Source organism: Mustela erminea, chromosome 6, assembly GCF_009829155.1.
Source record: "Mustela erminea isolate mMusErm1 chromosome 6, mMusErm1.Pri, whole genome shotgun sequence".
NCBI lineage: Eukaryota > Metazoa > Chordata > Mammalia > Carnivora > Mustelidae > Mustela > Mustela erminea.
The window spans coordinates 55,705,433-55,733,028 of record NC_045619.1 but is presented as its reverse complement, the minus strand read 5'-3'; the positions used below and the strand labels follow the sequence as shown (position 1 = coordinate 55,733,028).

Genomic DNA, 27,596 nt, shown 5'->3' with positions numbered 1-27,596 from the left:
GAAGGCAGAAGGAGAAATAGACCCCCATCAAGCAGGAAGCCTGACACAGGGCTCCATCCCAGGACCCTGACACCATAACATGAGCCAAAGGCAGATGCTTTACTGACTGAGCCACCCAGGCACCCCACAATTATCAAAGTGTGATGAATGTTTCATCAGTTAGTGAATCAGTTGGGTCCTACAAGACAGAGGGACAAAGCAGAGGAGAAGTCCTTGAAGTTTTCTTTGTGGAAGGTGTGATAAGCAGAATAATGATCTCTCAAAGTCCTGTCCTGAGAACCCGTGAATGTTAGGCTACGTAGCAAGGAGAGGGTGGGCAGGAATTAAAGTTGTAAAGGAAATTAAAGTTGTTAATTAGTGGATCTTAATTCTGGATTATCGAGGTGGGCCCAATATAATCAAAAGGGTCCTTAAAAGGGGAGAGGGAAGACAGAGGAGAACCAGAAAGAGGGTTGGCGATGTAAGAAAAACCCAACCCACCACTGGTGGCTTTGAAGATGGAAGAAGGGGCTCTAAGCCAAGGAATGCAGGCAGCCTGTAGAGGCTGGAAAGGATGAGGACGTGGATTTTTCCCTAGAGCCTCCAGAGGAGAAAACAGCCCTGCTTATACATCAACTTTAGCCCAGTGAGATCCATTTTAGTTGTCTGAGTTCCAGAAGTATAAGATGATACATTTGTGTGGTTTTCAACCATTAAGCATGTGGCAATTTGTTTAGAGCAGCCATGGAAAACTAATACAATGTGTTTCCCCAGAGGTGGACAGACTGTCTTACCCCAAAGATGCCGCTGGACATTCAGCGACTTCACATAATTATAGGTAACAAAGTTCCCAAAGAGACTGAGACACAGGGAGAGGCAGAAGACCAATTTAAGGGAGCAAAGTGATCAGCAGTTAAAAGAGAGTGCTTCTTGTGTTTGGCACCATAAGTGATGGATAAGAAATATAAATATAACTCATAACCTCCAGGAGAGACAGAATTAATAGCCATTCTTATTATTTATATCACATCTTATAAATCTTTTATAAATGGCTACACTTACAGAGTCTTGTGTAATTCTCCTATCAATCCTATGAGATGGAAATTGGCATTATTATGTTTTGTAAATAAAAGAACTGAAGTTTAGAGTGCTAGTTTTCTTGAAATCAGACAGTAGTAAGTGGTGGAGGTGGAAAGCACACAGATCTGGTCCCAGAGTCTCCGCCCTTCACTGCTTTCATATCTATCTTGCCTGGAGAGCTGCTCAGCCAGGAAGTCAACCCATGTAGGGGCTGTGCACTGGCTAGGATAATTCCTACTAATAAATAGAGGTTGTGGGGACAGGTGCCAATAATACTTGGTGGTGGGCATCTATCCTCCAGATGTCTGCTTTTCATGCATCTTCCTAGAATGTACCTGTTGTCGAAAACATCACTGGCCAGTGGTTGTTTCTTGTGAATACTTTTAATTCACTGTCCATCATATACCTAAAACATGACATGTCTAAAATATAGCTGAACCCACTTCGTCCAATCCAATCAGAACTCCAACCTTGACTTTGCTATTTAAAAAAAAAAATTTTTCTTAAGATTTTATTTATTTGAGAGAGAGACACAGTGAGAGAGAGCATGAGCGAGGAGAAGGTCAAAGAGAGAAGCAGACTCCCTGTGGAACTGGGAGCCCAATGTGGTACTCGATCCTGGGACTCCAGGATCATGACTTGAGCTGAAGGCAGTAGCCCAACCAACTGAGCCACCCAGGCACCCCAACTTTGCTATTTCTTTTAAGAATGTCAATATTGAGGTGCCTGGGTGAGTTAAAGCCTCTGCCTTTGGCTCAGGTCGTGATGCCAGGGTCCTGGGATCGAGCCCCATATCGGGCTCTCTGCTCAGCGGGGAACCTGCTTCCTCCTCTCTCTCTCTCTGCCTGCCTCTCTGCCTGCTTGTGATCTCTATGAAATAAATTTAAAAAAAAAGTCATTATCGGGGCACCTGGTGGCTCAGTCAGTTAAGCGTCTGACTCTTGATTTTGGCTCAGGTCTTGATCTCAAGGTTCGGGAGTTCAAGCCCCACACTGGGTTCCATGCTGGGTGTGGAGCCTGTTTAAATAAAAAGAACGTCCTTATTAACCCAGTCATCTATGCTCAACACCTATATAAACAGTAATAGCTAACACTTCCTGAGAACACATTCCAGTTATTGTGCTAAGCATCTTAGACGTCATCCATTTAATCCTCTCAACAACCCTATGAGGAAGGTACACTTATTAACCCCACTTTATAGACGTGGAAATGGAAGCTTATGTAAATTGCTGAAGGTGACAGCTCAGCGTCATCTTTCTCGTTACTCATCTCCACCCTCCATAGCTCATGAATCACCAAATCCTCTCAATTCTCTCTCTGTACTGTTTCTTGCATTCATTGCTTTCGTTCCATGTCTGTTGCCACTGCACCGGTCTTAGCCCTTTTTGACTTAGGTCTGACTTGTTGCCAGTGCCCAATATAGTCTCTTTTGTTCCATGATTTCCTTCCTTAGATCTTTCTTTAGTCAGACTAAGCCACTTAAAGTCCACTTTTATCTCATCCATTTTCAAGCTCAAACCTTCAAACTTGAGGAGAGATATCCAAATACCTGCAGAGGCAATCCTTAGTGTGATGATAGCAATCATTTCTTGAAAAATTAAATAACTTCATTAGATTATAATTAAGAGGAAAAAATGTTACAGCCTTCGGTTGAAATTATGGGATAAGACCCATCATAAAGATAAGCAAACATTGTACCCAATAAATGTGTTGCTCAAACTTCATTTGTTCCAGCATTAAGGAGCTCTTACGGGCCATCCGACCATCCTAAATATGTAATTACCTTTTGTAGAGGCAAGCCTTTGCATAAAAAAAGCAGTTTTGTAAATGTGCTTAGTGTTTTCTAATATGTGCATGTGCATTTATACATGTCATTATTAGTATTTAAATAACAAATGTACATGGTGATAGAAAAACTGAATTTGGGGCACCTGGGTGGCTCAGTCGTTAAGTGTCTGCCTTTGGACCAGATCATGATCCCAGGGTCCTGGGATTGAGCCCCACATTGGGCTCTCCGCTCAGCAAGGAGCCTGCTTCTCCCTCTCCAGCTCCCCCTGCTTGTGTCTCTCTCCCTGTCAAATAAATTAATTAAAAAAAAAAAAAGAAAAAGAAAAACTGGATCAAAATACCACCAAAGGATATAACAATAAAAAAACTTATCTCTCTCCCAAGATTGAATTAGGTGATTCATACTTTCTTCTTTACCCATTTCTGTAGTTTACAGACTTTTAGCAATGTACAGGTATGGCTTTAGAACAGAAAATAAATCTAATAAAGTATAATTTTAAAAAGCAACCACATTTTCCATCCTTCCCTGCTACTTATAATATAAAAGCTAAATTCTCTAGCTGAGGCCCTATGTAATCTGGCCCCAAACTGCTTTCCAGGCTTATTATATACTATTCAATACAAATGTTCTGCTTCAGTTAAACTATTTTAAACACATTTTCCCTGCTGTGTCTCCTACTGTGTGTTTTCTCTTCCTGGAATGAGCTTCCCCATTCTCCCTTAATATCCCAATTCAATCTATTGTTCAAGATCTAAGTGAGTTCCACATAGAGCCTTTCCTAAGGAGGAAGGAATCAGTGTGTAGTCCGCAGTCACCATGTGGGCTGCACACATATTTGGTGCTTTCTGTGGTATCCATTTGAACCTCACAACAGCTCTTGACAGTTGGCATTAATTACCTTCTTTTTACAGATGAGGAAACTGAGTTTCCTTCAAGTCATATGGCCAGTATACGGCAGAGCTGAAATTTGTAGCTAGCTAATGGTTCCCCAGCTCAGAGAACTCTCATTTGTTCCAACTTTCATACCTCATATCTGTGTAAGTTTGACCAATAATCACAGAAGTGCATTTTAAGACAGTGACATTGTGGGCATCTGGGTGGCTCAGTGGGTTAAAACCTCTGTCTTCAGCCCAGGTCATGATCTCAGGGGCCTGGGATTGAGCCCCACATCGGGCTCTCTGCTCAGCAGGAAGCCTGCTTCCCTCTCTCTCTCTGCCTGCCTCTCTTCGTGCTTGTGATCTCTGTCTGTCAAATAAATAAATAAAATCTTAAAAAAAAAAGACAGTGGCATTGCTAATACTATTATTTTGAATTACTTATATTTTGCATTTTTGTTTTCTCAACAAAACCTCCTATGAGAAAACTTGGGTGTGAGTTCTCACTCGCCATTTGCTAGATATGTGTCTTTGAGTCAACTCCTTAACCTTTCTCAGACTCAAGTCAGGTAATAATAATACCTGTTTTTTTATGATTTTATGTATTCATTTGAGACTGAGAAAGCATGAGCAGAGGAAGAAGCAGGCTCCTGGCTGAGCCAGGAGCTTGATGCGGGGCTCGATCCCAGGACCTTGGGATCATGACCTGAGCTGGAGGCAGACACTAAACCATCTGAGCCATGTAGGCACCTCAATACCTAACTCTTAGGGTCATGAGAGTTAAAATCTATCTATATCTATCTATCTATCTATCTATCTATCTATCTATCATCTATCTATCTATATGAGAAGAGCTGATTTTTGTACATTTGACAACATGGTGATATTAATTTTCAAATTCCATTTAATTTCTAGTTTCTTCATAGTAGTGGTTTGAGATATTCTTAAGATGTGCTGTCCTAAGGAGGGCTAGAACTTTTTCTTTAATACAAAGACTGGCTTTACACAAATAAATAAATCAACTTACACTTGAGTGAGTTGGGGAGGGGCACAAGGTGAGGGAGAGAGAATCTCAAGCAGGTCCACACCCAGGGCGGGAGCCTGGGTGTGAGGCTTGATCTCATGACCCTGAAATCATGCAACGAGCTGAAATCAAGAGTCTGATGCTTAAATGACTGAGCCATGCAGGCGCCCCTATACAAATTTAAAAAGCATTTTTTCAATTAAAACAGCATTTTGCTATTTGGTCAGAATATCCTGTCCTGCTGTTTAGCTTAGCTAACACTGAATAAGAGGTACAATTATTGGTTAAAGATTGTTCCTAAAGGTAAATGTTTACATTTATACACATGAATATTGTTATTGAATGTTGTTATTTTTAGTCCAGAAAGTCACTGTGAATTTTAAAACAGAGCACACCGAGTCCTGTATTTACTCAGAAAATGGGAAAGCCATTAAAAATTGCTGGCCTTCAAAAACAAACATAATTTTTAAAAATTATTATTCTTTATATCAGAGAAAAAGAACATCACTCTATTTATTCCAATTATTTTTCTTTAGGACCAGATGAAAAGAAGCAAAATTTACAAATACTTTCTAGCCTTTTATTTGTTTTATTTATTTACTTTCTCCCCACTATCATCTTTTCCTGGTTATAAAAGCATTATTCAGCCTTTGAAAGTAAGTACATCTGATGTTAGAAATGATAATTCCTTTATTCTTAAAATTGTACTTCACAGTTATTAAAAAGATTTGTCAGAACAGCCTTGACAAAACCCCCGAATGTGTGCTCTACATAATTTGAAAATAAAGCTTGGGCTGTAAGTAGCAGAAGTCCATCTGCAACTTTCCCAAGCTGGCAACAGAGAAATTCTCACTTCTCAGGGCACTCATAAGCAGGCACTAATACCTGCTTATGATGAATTGTTTGATTAAACAAAACTAACAGACTGGTTATGAAATCATTAGGATCTTTTAGGGTGTAAGTGTCTTACATCTGTCTGTAGTGAGGTATGATCCTTTCTTCCTTAACAGTTAAGCTTCTTGAAAGAGTAGTTTCTATTCCACTGTTTGTATTTTGTTCCTTCTCGTTTCCTCTTTTACTCACTGTAATCTCGCCTTTGCAAGACTGTCTTCAGGAAAACCACCGTGTCCATTGGTCATGTTGTTGCTAAATCAGAGAAAAACTTTTTAGACCTTACTATCAGGGCTTCTCTGAGCATGAACTCAGTGGGGTTCTTTCTGGGCTTGACAGTTTTTTTTTTTTTCTTTTGTTAAAGATTTTATTTATTTATTTGATAGAGAGAAATCACAAGTAGGCAGAGAGGCAGGCAGAGAGAGAGAGGAGGAAGCAGGCTCCCTGCCAAGCAGAGAGCCTGATGTAGGACTTGATCCCAGGACCCTAAGATTATGACCTGAGCCGAAGGCAGAGGAGCCACCCAGGCGCCCTTGACAGTCTTTTCTTGACTTTTTGTAACGGCTATGTCCACCGCTTTTCTAGTTTGTCCTTCTTAGCCTCCCTAAGAGTTTCTTAAAACATCAGTAATTCCCTTGATTCCCAACATCTTTTTTCTCTTGCTCTTGCTCTCCCTGCATAACCTCATCTATTGGCCATGACTAAACTAAAATGTGGCTAATGAATTCCAAATCTTTCTCTCTTGCCCTGTCATGGCCTCTGAGCTTCAGACTCCTGAATATAACAGTCTATTCCTCTTGAGGTTCCATAGGCACCTTGAACTCAACATTCTTAAAATTCAACCTGTCTTTCCCCTGTGATGTAAATAAGTAGCACTATCATCCACCCATTTGCTAGAGTCAGAAACCTAAGAGTCATCCTTGATACTAACTCCCCCTGTAACAGTTCAGATCTAACTGGTGACGGGTTCTTTTGAGTCTAGTCTTATAACATTTCTTGGATGTGTCTTCTCTCCATTTATATTTAATTCTCTAACTTGCACAAGTGTCTCTCATCTTGCTTTATGTCTTCCCTACCCAACCGTTCTTTTCACAGCAAAGGCCCACCTGATCTTGTCATTTTTCCTGCTTGAAATCTTCTAGCGGCTTCCTTCCCACTTGCCTTGAACGAAGTCCAAGCCCTTTGGCATAGCTTATACAGCCCCTCTGATCTTGTTTCTGCTTAGATGTGGAGGCCATGTTATTCAGATCGTAGCTCTCCCACTTACTGTGTGATTGAACAAGTTCACTGTAAAATGGGGGTAATAGTAATTGTGAGGATGGAATGAGGATGGAATGAGATCGTTTGCAAGAAGTGCCAGCTATTAAGTTACAATTAACATCCTTATTTGTAGCTTTGGAAAATAGTACTATCATTTCCTAAGACAAATTCTTCCCCCCCTCCCAAAGATTCCACCTATTTACTTGACAGACAGAGATCACAAGTAGGCTGAGAGGCAGGCAGAGAGAGAGGGGGAAGCAGGCTCCCTAATGAGCAGAGAGCCCAATGCGGGGCTCAATCCCAGGACCCCGGGACCATGACCCGAGCCGAAGGCAGAGGCTTAACCCACTGAGCCACTCAGGCTCCCCCTAAGACAGATTCTTAAAGGAAGGTTGCGGGATATGCCTTTTTTTTTTTTTTAAAGATTTTATTTATTTATTTGATAGAGAGAGATCACAAGTAGACGGAGAGGCAGGCAGAGAGAGAGAGAGAGAGAGAGGGAAGCAGGCTCCCTGCCGAGCAGAGAGCCCGATGCGGGACTCAATCCCAGGACCCTGAGATCATGACCTGAGCCGAAGGCAGTGGCTTAACTCACTGAGCCACCCAGGCGCCCCCGGGGTATGCCTTTTTAGACTCTGGAAAGCATATTGTCAAACTGTTCTGCAGAATAGTTACATTAATTTATACTCTCACCAGCTGCATTCAGGAGGTCTATTTCACCATACTCTTGACCTAATTTTGGGATTACCCATTTAAAAAACCTTTGGCGAACTGATAATGAAAAGTCACCTAGTTTTTATAACTCATTATGTCTATTTACATATTTCTTACAGAAAGATTGGATACACACTAACACAGTGTTATTACTATTTACTCTTTCTTGGTTGTATGTCTTCATTCGACATTGAGGTTTTTTCCTTTCACTTTCAGAACTGGGATTTTATGTTTTTGAACTCCTTTACTTCTTTCCTTCCATATCCTTAGTAATGAGCATCTGTTGGCTTAATTTAATTGAATGAAATTGAACACTTAATTCCTATTAAGACTTTTAACTATACTATATTTGGTCCAGTGTTTTTGTCTTTTTAAAATGAGGAGCACAGAGTTTTGTCCTGAGAGTTGGAAGACCTGTTTCTAATCCCAGTTTAGTCCCTGAATAGCTGGGCATCCTTGGGCAAGCCACTTCACCTCTCTGGACCTTTGCTTTCTTATATGTAACATGAGTGGGATGGTACTATCTTAGGTATCTTCTAGTTCTCAGATCACATAGATAAAGTATTTCTTTCATGAGGTTTCTTTGAAGGCAAATTCTTGGAATATTCCCTTCTACCACAAATAGTGCTCTTTTCCAATATAGTGCCATCTCTTTGAGGCAAAACTTGCTGCTTAACAGAACTGTGATTCATTTCTATAGTGCCATGAGCCCCAGGAACAATAGCAGCCACTACCATCCAAAAGCCACAGCCAAGACTTAAATGTGAAGTAGGTCTTATTTGGTGTGTGTGTGTGTGTGTGTGTGTGTGTGTGTGGCAGTCCTTTGAAAATCTGTTGAAATCTAGGGACCTATTCACAGAAAAACCCACATAAGGATATATGCACAAAATTTTGGGGGCCTCCTAGATCCTTGGAAGTCCATCCATATACTTCCTAGGAATAAATGAATCCTAGGGCAAGAACATTTTATTTGGGGGACATTAAAGGGATCCCTGGAGATGAATTAAATGATCAAAAATGCTTCCTTCCTATTGGAAAAGGGAGCTGCCAGGTTAAATAAATATTTATAGAATACTATTCAAACTGTCCTTTTAAAACTGAACTATTATGATTACTTGCAAATACCCTCTTCATAAATCCAATCATGTACTAACTGGCTTACATCTTTTAGGCTAGAATGCGAACTGCTTGCCATGCATTTCAAGGTCCTACAACGTCTGGCTCTTCCCTGACCTCCTTTTACACTTTTGAGCCCCACAGGCCTTTCTTCTGCTCTGGAAACACACCAACTCCCTCCAAGTCACTCCGCTTCTACTGAAGTTTCAGAATGACTGCTTTCTTCTACCCAGACCACTTCTCTGTTTGCCATTCTTAAGGATGAGTTCAAATGTCCTTTCCTTATGAATGCCTCCCTCAGCCACCTTGGCCCCTACCCTCAATGATTTGGTATCACATCGTCCAACTTTCTCCCCACATAGTCAGTTTTCTCACAGTCCTGGATTTTGTTTTTATTTGCTTATTGCCTTCTCTCCCCACGAGAATGTTCCATCAGGGAAGGGTCCTTGCTTTTCTTGTTTATAACTGAACTCCCAGAGCCAGGCACCGTGCCTGGCACATGCTGATAGTAGGCAGTCAATAACTAATAGCTGAATGAATGAGCTTCAGCCACTGGTGGATTAAAAACTTATCAGGGTCTAAGTGTGAAAGATTAAGGCACTCCTCTCCCATATTGAACTCTGACTGAAAACAAGACTGAACTGCACACTTAACATGTACTGAAATGAAAATAGCTCCTTTCGACATTGTCTGATTATAAGCCACGGAGCCCCTGCTTTGCTGGTGTCCTAAGTATATGAGCTCTTTATCTGCCTTTGGGGAATCTAGCACTCACTCACCCCTTTAAACGTTCCAGAAGCAATTTTAGGTTCATATGGTCTCTGCCTGTAAAAAACCATGCTAGGATTTTGATAGGGGCTGTGTTCTAAATCTGTAGATCAATTGGACAGGGAGGGAAAAAACATGATGGGAATTAATCAGAGAGGGAGACAAATGATGAGATTCTTAACTATGGGAAAGTTATTGAGGGCTGCTGGAGTGGAGGTGGGTAGGGGGATGGGGTAACTGTTTGATGGGCATTAGGGAGGACCCATGATGTGATGAGCACTGAGTGTTACACGCAACTGATGAATCACTGACCTCTACATCTGAAACTAATGATGTTCTATATGTTGGCTAATTGAATTTAAATTAAAAAGTACATCTATAGATCAATGTGGGAAGAACAATACTTATTTTACTGGTTCTTCCAGTCCATGAATATAGTGAGTGGCTCCAATTAATTAGGCCTTCTTTAACTTCACCAGCATTTTATATTTTTCAGCATACAGATCCCAGTCATGGTTTGTTAGAGTTATACCCAGAGATTTCATCTTCTTTGGAGCAATTTTAAGTGACACTTAGTTTTTAATTTGTTTCCACCTGTTTGTTATTAGCATATATGCAAGCTTTTTTAGTAGAACAGAAATGTGCTCTTTAACGAAGTAAACTTGTTCAATATTAGCCTGTTGGACTAATAACAAGCTATTTATCCTAACATTCAAGAACCTTATAATGTGCTTCTGAATCTCTTAATTTTAGCCTAGTTCTTAATTGCTACACACCAATCTCTACTGCTGTTGAAGGGTCTTCTCCTCACTCACCTGAATACACCTCATTCATTCTACCTCCGTGTCTTGTTCATGCCATTTCCCCTCTAGAATAGACCTCCCATTGAGCCCTTTTAACCCAAACTAATCTTAATAATCCTTAAAGGATGAGGTCAAAGTTCCTCTGAAGATGCCTTCCCTGACAATCCCAGCCTACACTGCTCCTTTTTTCCTGCTGGACTCTTTTAATCAATACTGTGTGCCCCTCAATTACTAATTTAGTTTTTAATTCGTTTTAATCTACATCCCATTTCCCTTACTGGATGCTATATACCGGGGAGGCTCCCATTACTAGCTATCATGGTACCACATGCATGAAAAACACATAAAGAAGGTGAGAGAAGTTTCAGGATGTGCAGTACGTAGAGGGTATTCCATACATTCTTGCGGAGTCTTTCATCCAGGCAAGATCTGTACTCTTCACCTGTAGGACAAGGATTCTCTCTTTTCCTTCCTTCCCCCACATTCCAACTCCTCCAACTAAGCAGACTTGAGTTGCAGATCATTTTGAACTATCCCTTTCAAAATGTTCTAAAAACAGCATGTCTAGGATTAGTAGATTTTTGGAGGTTTACTTGAAGAGCACAGGTAGTCCCAATAAGGCTGCAGTAACGTCTCCTGGCCACCAGAGGACGGGGAGCCCTGGGAGAGATTGCTTCCTCCCAAGTCTTAGAGGTCAAAGGCAGAAGCAGAAGGTGGACTCTGCATCTGTGGCCTTCAGGCTTAATTTACTGCCCCACTTGGGCTCATCAGTCTCTCATCTCCAGATGGGCTCTTTTTCCTCCTCTGAAAGATGAGGCTTACCTCAATACTAACCTTAAGTGATTATCAGTAGGAACCAATGCACTATATTTGCAGGATTTCAAGGCAGAAAAGGAATACAGAGATGTTTTACCTTTCTAACCCACCCCAAACCTGACTCTCAGTTCTTTGGCCAGTTAAAAAAAAAAAAAAAAAAAAAAAAGTCCCCCAGGCAGTGTCCAAATGGACATTCACAACAAAGATGCCTTTTGGGACTGATGTCCCAACCAGGGCATTGCAAATGGAGTATTTTAGGAGCTAGATTATTCCTACACATAAATTCTGGCCCATGAAGCAGTCCACTCGCAGTGTGCTTTTCCGTCGTTAATCACATCTTTGTTATGTGATATTCACGTGAGTACTTCTCAGTAGAAGCAGCTTCATGCTCAAATGCTCAAAGAACACTAGAATAAAGCTCCGATTGTCCTATTCACGGATTCCAAGTCCTGGTTTGTCACCACCTCAGGTCTCTCATTTTCCAAAGAGTGTAATACAATCTGCAAAACAGCTATTTTGATTAATCCACACAGAAAATGCACGAAATGCGTAGGATTCAAGCAGTAGGGGTTTGCACCTCTCAAGAGGCAGAGAATCTCTGGTCTGATTTAAAAACGATTCTGTGCTGCCCGGTGTAGAAATCATTTTAGAAGGGAATTTCATGCCGCTCGTACTCACTGAATTCGTGAACGTCAATAAGTAAACATCGACAAAGTAAAATAATGAAAGTTAGGAACAGTCGTGTGGGGTCTTTCAACGACAAACACGTGTAGATCACTGAGTGCCTGACAACACTAGTGATTTTTCTTGAAGTACCTGCAACGTCCCTTTCACAAGGACGGCAGTGACCTCCCTTTGGGATTCATCGGACTTTAGAGGGAGTGCTTGCAATTCTCTCAAATCATGGTTTGCATTTATTCACGCGGGTGAGGCAGCTGGAAAGAGCGCAGCCAGGGGGAAAAGGCTCCGCGTCCCGGTCTGGGGTGGGCCGGGGTGGGGGGCGCACCCTGAAATACCTGTTGGGACGCAGACTCGGGCCCGGGGTCGGGGCTGGTGAGCGCGCGGGCGCGGAAGGAGGAGGCCGCGGGGCCGCCTCCTCGGGCAGCCCCGGCTCCTCCCAGCGGCGCCTGCGGAACCTGCCTGCGAGTCGCCGAACTCCGGAACGGAACGTGACCCGACCCCTCCCCGCGCGGCCGAAGCCAAGGCGCCGAGCCGCGCTGCGGACCCGGGCGGCCGCGGGATGGGCGGGCGGGCGCGCGGCCCCGCCCGGCGCCCACCGCCCTGCCCTCGCCTGTCTCCTCCTTTCCCCGGGGCTCCGCTGAGTTCATTCACTGGGATTGGTTTCAAGTGACGCCATCTCTTTATTTTTAAACCAATGACCTCATCCGCGCTTGAAGTTTCCTGACCAGCGACTCTTTCTCTTTCCCCCCAACCCCCCACCCCACCCCCCCGCCTTTCCCCCTCTTGTCTGTGTATCACTGTTTGGGGGGCTTTAATCAGTTTTTAAACGATTATTATCACTTCTCCCTCCCCCCCTCCTCTTTCCCCACGCGGCCCCCCACCTTCACCTCCCCAAGTTCTTCACCCCTTTCAACATTGTTTTTTCAAGGCTGACGGTGGGGGGGGAGGTGGAAGAGAAAGAGTGAAGAAAAGTTGCAAACGTCTCCTCTCTTTCTAAGCTTCCCGCCCCCACCCACCTCTCAGAGAAGGAGAAGATAATATAGTGAAAAGAAGAGGAGGAGGAGGAGAGCGCGACGGGACGGACGCGAGCGGGAGCGCAGCCGCCCTCCCGGCTCCGCGGCGGCGCCTCGCAAGCCGGGCAGGCGAGGGGGGCCCGAGGGGAGACGCCGTGACAACTTTCATTTCCCCCGGAGGGAGTCGGGAGGTCGGCGGCCCCAAAAGTAAGTGGCCTCCGGCCGGCCGCGCGGACCGTGCGGACGAGAGGGTGCGGGGCTCGGGACGCCCGCCCGCGCCGGCAGCATGGACGCTCCGCCGCGCGCTTGGACTCCCGCTGCCCGGCACTGCGCTCTCGCCCCGCCGGCTCTGCCTTCCCGGGCGTCCGGGCCACCTTTCCGGGAGGCGGGGTGGGGGCGACCGCGGCTCGGGGCCGCACAGGCGTTTTTTTCTTTGGGGGGGGGGAGTGTAGGCCTTGTAGGGGGCCGGGCCGAGCGGGAAGGGGGCGGGCGGCCGGACGCGGGGTCTCGGTCGGTGCGCCCCCGGCCGTGCCGCGGAGAGCGGGCTGGGCCGGCGGATCCCGCTGCAAGGAGCCGCCGCGGTGGGACGCGGTACCTTCGCGGGCGAAGCTGCTCACTTCCAGGCGCGACTGTTACACAACACGCCTGCCAAGTGGGGCCCCGGCCTGACTGTTCCCATTATCCCAAATTCGCCTTTGGTGTAAGCAGCGAGGCCACCTGGGTGGTGACGGTGCTGCGTTCTTAAACCCTAGCGACCAACCAAAAACTCAGTTTTCCTGCTGGGGCCCGAGTCACGGTGTTGGGGGGCCCAGCGCTCCTGTGACTTCTTTATTTACACTAGCGGTAAAACGTGAGAAATAAAAAAGCCCAAGGGGGCAGCTGAGGATCTGTTTATCATGTGTGGTTTCGTGTAATAAAACACCAGGGAGGAAAATATTTATGCAGAATTGAAGCTTTCAGATAATGGGTTAATTTCCCCAAACAAACAAAACTGCAGTGATGAACTCGAGAAAATACGAGTAGATCTGAAAATGAATGGATACTGCAAAATCCTAAAGGAGTTTGTTAAACGCCCGCTGCAAAGATTCTAGGGTCCTGGTGTTTCAAATTGTTTGGAGAAAGCACACCTCTAACCAGCCCGTGGTGAATTAAGTAGAGGAGAAAAACCTGTTGCATAATCTCATTTGCCCGTGGGGTTTGCTGTGCTGTCCCCTTGAAGCAAGGGGAAGTGAGTTAAGATGCAGGGTTTTTAAAACTCTCTGAAGTTTTTATTTACCCACTGCTCTGGCTGCCACTTCTGCTTTAAAAGATTATAAGTAAATACTCCGCTCTTACAAGTCAACCAAACCTATCAAACCTGTTTAGAAAATGACCAGGTATGTTTCTTTTCTTTCTTCCGGGGTGTGTGTGTGTGTGTGTGTGTGTGTGTGTGTGTGTGTGTGTTTGTGTTTGAGAAATGTACCATCCATGAAAGACCAAACTTGGGAACTTAGGCTGCCTCTTTATGCCACTCATTTTGTGGGGCTCATTGAGAATGCACATAGATGACAACTCTTTCTTCAAAGGTTGTATACTATTTCAAACTCCGTGAAGAAGAGAGATTTTAAGTTTAAGTGAATTTTTGAAGAAAAAAAGAATTCTTACCAGTTTAGTTACGTTTAGTTATTTGCTTTTCCTTGAGAATCGTGTATATTGGTGGACACACAGATTGGGAAGCCATAATTAATTCATACTTGTGGAGCTCTCTTATTTAGTAAAGGCAGAAAGCTGGAGAAGTGAATTGAAAAACTAGGAATTTGTGGCTTTGTGTAGGTATTTTCATCAGAATGTGACTGCACCATGAAAATTTTTTGGTTTTTATTGTTTAAAAGTTGTAGAATTTACTGAGTCTGAGGACTGCGTAGAAGGTTGCTGTTAAAAAAAGGGTGGGGGGAGCAGTTAACATTGAACGTCTCATATAAAAACTTGGGCCACATTCACCAGACCGAAAGTTAGTTTTTGGGTAAAATAATGCGTAGTTATCAAAGTTCCACATGGGGGAAAATTAAAAATGGTTTATTAATTCTGCTGATCATATGGTGAATAGTGTATGAAGGAAAGTGAGTTCAATTGCTGTAGCCCTACATTCATATGTAAAATAATTGAATCATTATAAAGTAAGAATTGTTGTGTAAAATTGAGGATTAGGGGTCTCTCTGGCCAAAAACTTAAATGGCAGTAACTGAAAAGAGGGCAAAAGAGAAGATCCTGTTAACCCAATTCTTTTCCTTTTTCTTACACATTTTAAAACTTACTTGTAGAAGTGAGGCTGAGATCAGGTCTGAGATGGGCGCGGAGTTTAGTCTGGGACCAGGAGAGGGGCCTGGGTTAATGCTATTTTCTATAATGCTTGTATCGGGAATTTGATTCTGTAGAGGTTTTGGTCTATGAGATTATATACTGAAGAAACTGACTTACAAAGCAGTCCAAATATGTTTTCATATTTTCAAGTAATCACAATATCCTACTAAATGCATTTTGCTAGAATTACCAGTGCAGTTTTCCCCAGAAACCTAACTTTTCCTGGATTATCTTAAAAAGTGAGATTTCCTACCCTGTGTTATTTGGACTAAAATTTTCACTGAACATTTAATTGTTTTTAAATGGTTTGCATTCTCAAGCAAATGCTATTTTAAGTTGAAGTAAATTAATATAGAGTAAGTTGATTTGGATCAGAATTCCAAGAAAAGGGAGGAAAGAAATCAGGGCAAACAGAAACCAGATTTTATGACAGACTTCAACAGATTGAAAAAAAAAAAAAAAAACTAGTTAAAAGACTCCGTAGGAAAAACCACAGTCGATGCTTGATTGGCTTTTTAAAAATTGCATCAAAATCAAAACCAAGACAGATATCCACCATCATGAAAGAAAATATTACTAATGTTGTCTTAAGCAAAAACATAATTAAGAAAGTGTTGCCCAAAGCCACGTGATATATTTCAAAGCCAGATGTCAATTTTTTAAAAATTTTCTCGTGTTGTGGATAATCTCGTATTTTTGTATATTCCGTTACCTCAGATGATCAAGGGTTGGCTATGTGAAGGGATGAGATTCATAAAGATTGGCTGTATTTAAAGAAGCAAGCTCAGGCTTTAAGAATAGGCCATTCTCATACACTGAGAGAGTTTGAAATTTAATCAAATGAATACAGAAGTGGCTCAAAAGGAAGGCTCTAAGGCAGATTACTATGGACAGGTATAAAGAAATAAAAGCTTGCCAGGGGTATGATCAATAAAGAAGGAAATGGGATACCTCTTGGCATGAAAGAAAAAAGGGATAAAGGGGAAAAAAGTACTTTTCAGTACTTCAGCAACAAGAAGGGGGTAATGAAACTTCTCTCCCTTGACTGGGATTAGATACCACATTGTAGGTATTATCAAAAAGTCATGAGATTTTTCATGACAAAAAGTTTAATCTTGGGAGAAGGGATGGTTAAAGTAAATTATGAGCATAAGTTATTTGAGAATGTAGAACTGGCAATTGCCAAATACAAAGTAGAGACCCACTCCAGTTTCAACTGAGTTATTAGAAAGAGAGGGATAGGTTATATTGACTAAATTGATTTCTAGATTAACTATAGATACAAATCGGTCACGTGAAACATTTATTAATGATATGCTATTTACATATACCGAAGTGGATACCAAAAACTGGAGACATGGACTCATGACTTTAATAAGGAGAGGAGGATTTTAAGCAAAGTATGTACATTTGTAAAAATAAAAATTATTGGACAGCTGGTAATGGCCAAATTCATGGTATAAGGGAGATAAAGATTGGAGCATTGGGGGGGGGTAATGGTGAGTTAATCTTCATAGAGATAACAGAATTTGACCTTGACCATAAAGGATGGTTAATGTGTATGAGGAAAGGAAGCGGGGGAAGGTCATTTATCATCTCTTCATTCAGCAAATTTATTTGGAGCCTTTACTGTATCTAGGCACTGTTCTAGGAACGGGGCATACAGTGGAAAATTAAGTTTTTGTCCTTATGGGCCTTACATTCTAGTGAGAGAAGACGGAGGGATAGTAAACAAGTAACCTACATGGAAAATCTGATGACAAATGAGATGTCTAATGAAGATAATGGGCAGGGTCAAGGAAATTATAGAGAGCTAGTTAGGGTCCCACTTTATTTTTTGTATAATAGTCTAATGAATGTAAATGATATAAATATTTATTTATTTATTAGAGCACCATTAGGTTTTGTTACTGTTGAGAAGATGTTCTTCATCGTGTCAACCAATTTTTTTTAGTGACTATTAAATGTTTTTAGACACATTTATGAAGTACTTCTCAAACATTCTGTAAGAAATATGTTTTAAATGAAAAGATCTATAGGTGAAATTGAGGTAAAGGATTCCAAAAAGGATTTATATTACTTGTATATTACATACGCTTCTACGATTCATTCTGACATACTTGGGATAATCATATGGAAAAGAAAACAGTTTTCAGAGGAGGTGGGAAATTCTTTAGCATTACCTTGGTCTCCTTCTAAACTAAATATTCAGAGAAGAATTTGTAGATATAGACGCTAGGGGTCTGGTGTGTGTGAGAAGGACAATAGAACTCAGATTTGTTTTAGTGACTGCATGAGGGGTGGGTCAGACTACAGGTGACAGAGAAAAGATGCACTATAAATTGTAATGGTAAATGACAAGGTCATTAATATTAAATAATTTCCATTCTTCCCCTTAAAATCAATGGGGAAAGACATGTGTAGAGAGCTATATGCTGCTAATTGTTTGCATTGTATAAATATACCACTCATATCGTGGGTGGTGCCTAGTAGAGTCGTCTTTTGATAAATGTTTGCTGAACAAATTGAATAAATTCTCAAAACTGTCACTTTTGACCATGGTTCCATTACATCTCTAGCTTAGAGCATTGTTTTTTGAGCTTTGAGTTGAAACCTGCAAGGGGTTGCCTTATAGTCTTGGCCACCTGACTTGTTTGAGCAGTGTTGCTCACTCGAGAACCTGGACCCTGACCTCAGCTTCAGCTTGTCCTGGTGCTGTGGCAGACCTGACCTCATCTTTTCCGAAGCGGTGGGTGATCGTCTCCTATCAGCTCTTGCTTCCTGAGTAACTGAGCTGTGTCTTCTGGTCACCTCTCAGAACACTGAAGTGTTGCTACTCTGGCCTATTTTATAGTGGGTTTCTTTTGTTATTTTTGTTTGTTGTTTGGTTGGGAGAGAAGCACATTCTTCAGGAAGATAGTTGTTGACTTTGTTTTGTAGATTGGACATGGTATATAAAGAATGATATTATTTCCTTTTCCTTCCTAGCTTTAGCTTAAAATCTTGTGTTCACTTGAAAATGAACTGGTAAATGATTTTTTTTATGATACGAACCAACTAAAAACTATCAAGACTTTTTTTCTGGAGACACTCAGGAAACATGAAGTGTGTATTGGATGATATATAAGAATTATAACCATTAAGTTTTTATTTATGTTAATGGTATTGTGATTATGTTAAAAAATTCTCATCTGTTAAAGAAACATATGGAAGTATTTATAGGCAAAATGAAATGCACTCTAATATATGTATTTCAGGATAGGCACAAACATACACACAAATGGGAAGCAAATAAAACAATATCGGCAAATTTTTTTTTTTTATCGGCAAATTTTTAAAAAAAGATTTTATTTATTTCTTTGACAGAGAAATAGCACATGTAGACAGAGCGGCAGGCAGAGGGAGAGGGAAAAACAGGCTCTCTGCTGAGCAGGGAGCCTGATGTGGGGCTCGGTCCCAGGACCCCTGTGATCATGACTTGAGCTGAAGGCAGCTGCTTAACCAACTGAACCACCCAGGTGCCCCATTATTGGCAAATTTTTGATAATTGTTGGAGCTAGGTGATGGGTACATTGGGGTATGTTATTATTGTCTGTATTTTTATCTATATTTGGAAATACCCATATTTGAAATATGCATTGTCAATTATAACTGTAGAGGAAGACATTTAATACAATAAACTTTTGTGGTTGGACATTTGAGTTAATTGACTAATCAAAAATCTCCCCTTCACATTTTCTATAAGTTCTGCTTTCAGTAATGGATTTTTAAAAATAAGGAGAAATTTGGTCATTAGATGTATTTAAAACTCAACTTTGAGACGTGTAACAATAATATACTTGTAGTGTATAAATCGCTTTGACATATTTTTTTCTTTTATCCTCAGAACAAGATATGAGTTATCCATTTTACAGATGAGGAAACTGAGAACTTAGACTAAGAAATTTATCCAGATCCCAAAGCAAGTAAGAAGTGGTGCTAGACCTGGAGCCAAGATCTTCTGATTCATTTTCAGGTGCTTATTTTATTATATATACATTCTTACAAGTGCTCTTTTTTTGTGTTATTATAAACCACTGGTTTTGAAACATTTTGGTGTCAGGATACCTTGTACTCCTAAAAAATTATCAAGGACCCCAAAGATCTTTTGTTTATGTGGACTGTATCAACATTCAACATATTATAAATGAACACTGAGAAGTATTTAAAATGTTTATTCATTTAAAAATAGCAAACTTGGGACGCGTGGGTGGCTCAGTCGGTTAAACCACGGCCTTTGGCTGGGGTCACCATCCTAGGGTCCTGGGATTGCGTCCCACATCGGGCTCCTTGCTCGGCAGGGAGCCTGCTTCTCTTTGCGACTCTGCCTGTTTTTGTGTGCTCTCTCTCTCTTTCTCTGACAAATAAATAAAATCTTTAAAAAAAAAAATAACAAACTCATTAAAGGTTAATATAGATAACACAGTTTCATGAAAAAGATAGCCCAAAGCAAAAAATAGAGTGATAAGTGTGACATTTGCATTTTGCCACTTTCTTTACTGTGTTGCTTAATAGAAAACAGTTGGATTTTCATAACTGCTTTTGTATTCCAATCTGTTGTGATAGTTTGATTTGAATTATATGGGGATAGCTCTCTGTACACAGATACACAGAAAAAGGGTAGATTATTTTAATGGCTTTCATAATTGAGTATCCTTTGTCACATCAAAACTCATCAAGTGGTAGATCCTTAAAAGTTAGTTGCAGTGTTGAATCTGAAACCATACCAGTGATTTTTTTTTAATATTCTGTAACATTAAAATCCTATTGGTCCATCTTGAACTTTGAATGGATCTTTGACCTGTGTGTGATTTTGTAACATCGTATGTTGGTTATTTGAAAAATAATGGTTTACTGAGTTATACAGATCTTTCAAATGTTGACACATTTGATTACGCAATATTTAACAAATCACATTCATTAATGTGACTGTTCTCCTCAAAATGCTTTTGAGAATTGGAAAGTGGTCAAGATTTTGCTGTTGAGTTCAAGTTTTCCAAAATTCTAATCTTTTCTTGAAAGCTCAGATTTTATCATCGGCAACAGATATTGTCAGTTTTTTCCTTGAAATGTCAGGCTCACTTTATTCATTTTGGAAAAAATGCCTGCCAAATACCTCAGTCTGAATAAGTGTTGTCTGCCAGTCATTCTTTTAAGCAAAAATGGTATTTTATGAAAAAAGTATACAGTTTAGCTTTTAAGTCCAATAATTGTATAAGTTATTTTCCTTAAGACTGCTATTAAATATGCAGCACAAGTGTTTTTTGTGTACCTCCCATTTCCTCACACAGAATATGAAAAAGACGAAGTTCTCAAGAGAGAGGTGAAATAAAATTAATAACTCTTAATGTTTTATCGAGGCCATTGTGAAGTGAAACTGGCTTTTTTTTTTAATGACTGATGCAGTGAAGAATATGCTTATTACAAGTACAGTTTCATACTTCTGCCTTGATTCACGCTAAAGCATCAGCACTTTTGCTCATCTTTGCTTTTGTACCATCAGAGCAGATATCAACATAGTTCTTTCAGGATAAATCATGACACTCAAAAAAGTTACTTAACACTTTGAGTAATTCAATAGCATTCTTATTTGTTGCAACCATTCACATAAAAGAAGACCTACTTTGATTAGTTGGCATGGATACTGGAATAGTGAAAACAAAACAGTAAGTCTACCCGTGTCTATGGATTTTTCTACTTATAAAGCCAAAATACAGTCCTTAAGGCAAGATACTAACTTCTAACTCATGTAAGTACTCATAACAATTTGATGAGCTACTGCATCATTTCTAAGTGGCACTGCTGTGATTTCTTTTACAGACTTTCCATCCAGCAGACATTCAGCAGTGTTAACCATACCAAGCTTCATCAGTTTCTCAGCTGTTGTGTGCACTGTTCCAACCAGTGCAGTGTGGTTATTTACCCTGGATAATGCCTCAGTGGCTTATTTCTAATATGTAAAGCCTTTTGCTTTTAAAGAGCTCGTCTTCTCAGTGATTAAAACATTTGATTTCTTTTCCTTTAAATACTAAGTGAATTCATTGGATGATAATGAAGTTGTGGAGATTATAGCAGATATTAGCAAAGATTGCTTTTGCTAGGAACTTGGAAGTACTGAGAACACAACTTATTTCTGAAAATGTATATATTTATGCCTTAAACTGACTGCCTTAGAAAATTCTAAAAAACACTAGTTCTTTTTCTAAAATAAACTAGTTTCGCTAGTTGTCAGCGTGATACATTATCACACACCATGTATCCTCTAGATTTGCTCTTGTACATTCATGAGAGAATGGGAGCAATAAAGGCAGATAACATCTTCATATTACTAAACATAGTTTTGCCAGTGTGGATCCCCTGAAAGGCTCTCAGGGACCTCCTACCCGCCGTCCCTGGGTCATACTTCTGTAATGCTGATATAGACTAGCACCATGTCCTAACATATGTTTAGAGAAATCTGACATAGACATCTATATAAATTAAGTAATGTTCCCATCTTAACTGATTAATTTATCGGGAAGAAGGAAATATCCTAGTGTGTGCAATGAACCATGTGACCCAGAGACCATAATGGGTGGAAGGTCATATAATATCAGAAAGTGGTTGGGTAAAGGATATACAGAAGGCAGGAGCTGGTAAAAAGCACTCTGCAACTGAACAAAAAAATGAGCATTTGTTCTCCCTGTTTTTCTTTTTTTAAACTAGAAAAGCAAAAAGCCCACATGTATGCACATACATACATATCTGTTCATACTCATTTAGATCTGTGCTCAAAATTAGAAGTACTTGCTCATTTTCTTCTTGAATGGCAATAGAAGAGATATTTTTATAATTGAGAGGAGAATGGGTGCTCACGGCACTTGTTTGTTCCTTCCAACCAGGGAGGCTATTGACCTTTTTTTCCCCCCTAAGGAAGCTGAGGAAGGACAGAAGACAAATAAGGTTAGAAAGAAGAAATTATGAAACGAGAGTGAGTGGTGTAGACATTGGTGATCATGGGAACAGCAGCAGGCAGGACTGGGCTGTGGACAGAGTGGAGAGATAAGCCCTGGAGGGCAGAGAGGACTGGGGGGTGAAGTGAGTTCTCCCGTGTGCTGGGTGCAGGGAGAATGGGGCCCGGGGAAGTACAGAGCTGGGTGCAGCAGGAGTCATGGAGATGACCCTATATTTGAAAGATTTCCATCAGAATGTGGTTAAAGTAACTATTTAAATCACTGCACTGGGTAGTCTGACTCTTAGTGTCTTACCAACATTTTTTTTTTTTTTTTTTAATTTATTTGACAGACAGAGATCACAAGTAGGCAGAGAGGCAGGCAGAGAGAGAGAGAGAGGAGGAAGCAGGCTCCCTGCTGAGCAGAGAGCCCGATGCGGGACTTGATCCCAGGACCCTGAGATCATGACCTGAGCTGAAGGCAGCGGCTTAACCCACTGAGCCACCCAGGCACCCCAGTGTCTTACCAACATTTAAATTTTATTTTTATAACCTATTGTAGTCCATTGTAGTAGGAGAAAATAGCAACGCCATGAGTTTGGTGTAGTGCCGCTAAGTCCCTCAGGTTTGGCTGGGAGCATCAGTATATGAAAATATTGAGTGGGCCAGCTTTGGGACTGCAGATTCAAGAGTGAAATTGTAATACTTTAGTTTTTACTAACACGAGACAAAAGAATTTAGTTCCAATAGATATCGTTTATCAGTTTGTATATGCGGTACTGGTCACAAAAAGGATTTGAGATGGTGGGAGGGAGGATCAAAGTCAGTGATGAAGAACAAATATGATTTTTAAAAAAAAATTTTTTTAAAGATTTTTATTTATTTATTTGACAGAGATCACAAGTAGGCAGAGAGGCAGGCAGAGAGAGAGGGGGAAGCAGTCTTCCCACTGACCAGAAAGCCCGATGTGGGGCTCGATGTGGGGCTCGATCCCAGGACCCTGGGATCATAACCTGAGCCGAAGGCAGAGGCTTTAATCCCTGAGCCACCCAGGCGCCCCATAAATGTGATTCTAAATCGTGTTTTTTTCTTTATGTTTTTCCTGTTGGTGACATTTTAATAGATATATAGTTGAGGTACTGTAAAATAATTAAATTGGTCTCTATTACCTATTCAGGAGAAATACAATCGTGTCACCTCTTAGTTACATGTAGTGTAAGAATATTTAACAAAAAAGTGGATAAGATTAAAGAGAAGATAGGAAAATGTTTCCTAGTCACATTGTTAGCTGAGTAGTATCTTTAACAAAGATAGTCTAGGGTTAAAGCTAAAATGAGGTTTTGATTTTTGGGCAGTTACTTATATTCTGCCTCAAATTTCCACTGAAAGTGGAAAATGAAATACATTTTTATTTTTATAGAGGAACATGTATATATAAGTGTGTAGTCTATAATCAGAACACTCTCGTGCAGTGTCCCAAGAAAATGCAAGTTATCCTACCAGGAGGCTTAATTGTAAATGCTATGGTTAGAAACCTGGTAGAACATCCCCTTTTGCTTGTTGGGCATTTGTTCTTGTTTGTTAGTATTATTGCACAACATATTTGTCTTGGATAAAATTAAAGGACAACTAAAGGAAAGTCATTCCCTTCATGCATTGTGGCAACTAAATTCTACTTGAATGAGGTAGAACCTTTGAGGTTTCAAGTGCCTTTAAATGGGATTCTACTTGTGTTTCAGCGAGAGCAGTGGTCTGCTTCCTCATATAAAACTCTGTCAAGATTATATGAATTTGGACATACAGTGAGTTGAAAATCCTATTCCCAACTCTAGCAAATTGCAGAGCAATTACACCGCTTATAAAAGAGGCTGTTAAAATGTTAACCTAAAAAGTTTTCATTTCTATCCAACACAAATCTTACAGAACGATCCCACTGCATTTTATTTGTGGTTTATCAGTATTGGGAGACCCTGGAGATTAACATTGTTAACTGTGGCATTTAAGGGACCAAAGGCACCTACGCTTTGGGGTGTATTTTTAAGAACAAAATGCATGTATGTATACACATTTAACAGTTGCTTTAAACAGCTTAAGGGTAGCTTAGGGCATCTGATTTCATTACCATATAATATCCAAATATCAGAAACTTTTTCCCCTCCCGAATCCCTCTTAAGTATGTAATTAAAGCAATTGTTTTCATTTTTCCTTATGTGAGTGACTAAGAGCCTTGTTAATGTAAATATTCAGGAAGTTTGATTTTATAACCAACAATAAAAATCATGTACAGCGGAAAACCCCTTCTTCTCTTGTCTACAGTCCAACTGAAAGACAAACTCAAGCGTTTTTTTCCCTGGCAGATGAATGACCTGCGTTGAAGGATCTTAGATGCTGTCATTGGCTGTCTCATTATAGAATGTAATTAATGATGTTAGTTTAAAGAGATACAGTATTTTTTGGGAGGGTGGGGGAATTTCCAAGTACAAATGTTAGCCAGTGTGGTATTCACTTGCCAGGAAAAAGTAGTTTTATACAAGTTTTTAGTAAAAATTATGAAATCATTGGAGATTTTTTACTATGGAAGTGACCATTCATTCATTCATTCAAAATAAGCACTTTGGCTTCTGAGTCTGGTAGGCTTTTTTTTTTTTTTTTGGACAGAAGATCCATTCTTTTTGCCAGTAGTCATCAATATGTCATTGTTATCAGTGTGAACGAGTATTTACTGAGTGATTTGTAAGAGTGAGGTATTAGAAGGAATGCAAGGCAATATAGCATGTACTTAGTCAACAAGGAGTTTGCATTTGGCACCATCTCTTTATTTTCCACTCTTTGTAATTTAAACAAATCACCATAAAAGACTCCTTATTCTTCTCCCTGGGCGTTCTTCAACTGGGGGGTCCAACACACCAGTCTCCACTTTCCTAGACTGGGGGATAAAGTCACAGAAGTGGAGGCCAGTCCGCTTGAGGTCCTCTCCTGGCCATTTCTCCTTCCCTTCTGCAATCGCAGACACAGTAGATCTGGGGAGAGAAAGACTGTGTCCTGGGACACTTCTTGGCTTCCTTAGAATGTGAAAGGTAGAGAGGGACACAGCAAGAAAAAGTGAGAGATCTATTGTCTTTTTTTTTTTTTCATTTTTCCTATTGTGGTCAAAACAACATAAAATGCCAATTTAACTAGTAGTGTTAAGTATGTTCTCTTTGTTGTAAAACCTATCTTTAGAATTTTTTTCATCTTGCAGATCTGAAACTCTTTGCTCATTAACCAGCAAATCCCCATTTCTCCCTGGCCCCAGCCCCTGGTAACCATTCTATAGTCTGTTTCTATGATTTTGATTATTTTAGATACTTCATGTAAGAGGAATCCTATAGTGTTTGTCTTTTTGTGACTTATTTTGCTTAGCATAATATCTTCAGGTTTCATCCATGTTGTGGCCTGTGACAAGATTTCCTTCCTTTTGAAAGCTGATTAATATTGTATTATCATTTTAAGTATAGCCACGCTTTATTTATTCATCTGTCGATGGACATTTGAGTTGCTTTTAGTCATTATGAATAATGCTGCTATGAACATGGGCGTACAATTCTCTCTTAGAGACCCTGCTTTCAGTTCCATTAGATATATATCCACAAGTTGATTGTTGTATCATTTAGTAGTTCTGGTTTTTTTTTTTTTTTTTTTTTTGAGGAGCTACTGTGCTGTTTTGCATAATGGTTGCATCATTTTATAATCCCACCAAGAGTGCATAAGGTTCTGAGCATCTTTTATATACTTGTTGGCCATTTGTATATGCTCTCTGGAGAAATGTTTAAGTCTTCCGCCCATTTTTAATTGTGTTATTTGATTTTTTTTTTTAAATAAAATGCCATTTTGTTTTTAAAATATGGATTGGCAACTTAGAACTTCTCACAGATCAGGTGTGATCACACAGGGATACAAAAATGGAAGGAGTGGAGCATAGGAACTGCGGAGTAGCCTCTCCCATCTCTAGCTGTTACCAGTACAGCTTGCTTAGTTGAGGGCTTTGTATTCCAAAGAGAATCTGAGACCTCAGACTCATTCTCCAGCTCTTCTTCCTCATTACCTATTAAACCACGGGGATAGACAAGATGATAACTGAGGTGTTAAAATTCTTAGTTTTGAGAGTATTGCATTTTACCACCTGACCTCAAGCAGCTAACATTTCTTTCCATCCTCAGTAATACCCCTAGAGTGAGAAGTCTTTGTTGATGATTAGTAAGAAGCACTCCACAAAAGCTTTGTCAGATCTTTAGTTTATTAACTTTTACAAACTTTACTCCTTTTGCTCTTTATACTGGTGATGTGACTCTCAAACCCTGAGCCTGAAGATTAGTTCTTTAACTACTATTCTACACAGTCCTTCAGTGGGTATGTTGTACTTTGCCCTGGAGATATATGGCAATTGTTGTTTTTTAAAAACCTACTCACATGAGGAAATAGAAGCCAAAGTTCATTGGACAGCATATTTGTTGTTTTAAATTTACAGAGCAAACAGAACACCCAGTCCAAGTTCAGTGAATTTTTATTTCTGTAAAACCAGCTTTTTTTGGGTTAAATGCCAGCTTTAGAGAATTGCCCAACTGATTTGTTTATTCTTTGTGACTTCATAATGATAGTATGGTAGTAGTTAAAAGAAGTAATAGGATTATGGTGGTTGAGGTTGAAGGATACTGTGGGCTGTGCTATAATATGCTTAGAATTACTTGTAGATTTCAGTGCTTGATATTTTCAATTTTTTGCATCTTGTGGATACTACTTGGCAGGTGACCAGTCTTCTGTGAGCTCATCTTAGTTATATGGAGTTACATGTTATCACCATATGGTGCTGGGACTTTAGAATGCTCTAAGGCTAATAGCACTCTACGAGGTAGTAAGAGCAAGAAGGAAAATCCAGTAAGCCAAATACAAATGGGTGAGGAATGTGCATGGTGACCCAGAAAGAAGGAGGAGTTCGTAATGCTTGCAATAGAACTCAAGACCTCCAGTCTGGCATTACCTTTATGCTTGGCTATCCATGGCATATGCGTCGCTTTCTGGTATGTTGTCAGGTTTTGTTTTTTTTTTTTTAAGATTTTATTTATTTTTTTGACAGACAGAGATCACAAGTAGGCAGAGAGCAGACAGAGGGGCCGGGGGAGAGCAGGCTCCCCGCAGAGCAGGGAGACTGATGCGGGCTTGATCCTAGGACCCTGGGATCATGACCTGAGCCGAAGGCAGAGGCTTTAACCCACTGAGCCACCCAGGTGCCCCTCTTGTCAGGTCTTGATGGAACATTACCCATCTCTTCTTTTGCCAAGATACTGAATAGAGCTGAGTTTGTGAACAGGGGAGGTAATGCAGAAGACTAAGGTAACTTCAGAGAGCGACAGTGTGGACAGTATGGAAAGCTACCCAAATGTGCAGAGCCACCCTAGGTCATTCTTAACCTAGACTGACAGAACTCAAGAATTGAAAGT

The 27,596-nt window shown here is 40.5% G+C and overlaps 1 protein-coding gene across 9 annotated transcripts in view; it reads left to right on the top strand.

Moving 5' to 3' along the window:
* Positions 1 to 12,901: 12,901 nt before the first annotated feature.
* DUSP16 (dual specificity phosphatase 16) overlaps positions 12,902 to 27,596 on the top strand; it is an 80,095-nt gene continuing 65,400 nt past the window's right edge. For 4 of the 9 annotated variants that reach the window (XM_032347346.1, XM_032347343.1, XM_032347344.1 and 1 more), the window contains exons 1-2: positions 12,902 to 13,016; positions 19,036 to 19,164. The gene's annotated coding sequence lies outside the window, so the exon portion shown is untranslated. Of the gene's footprint in view, positions 13,021 to 18,137; positions 18,255 to 19,035; positions 19,165 to 27,596 lie in introns of all 9 variants that reach the window. The other 5 variants (XM_032347347.1, XM_032347345.1, XM_032347342.1 and 2 more) reach the window with 3 other exon arrangements.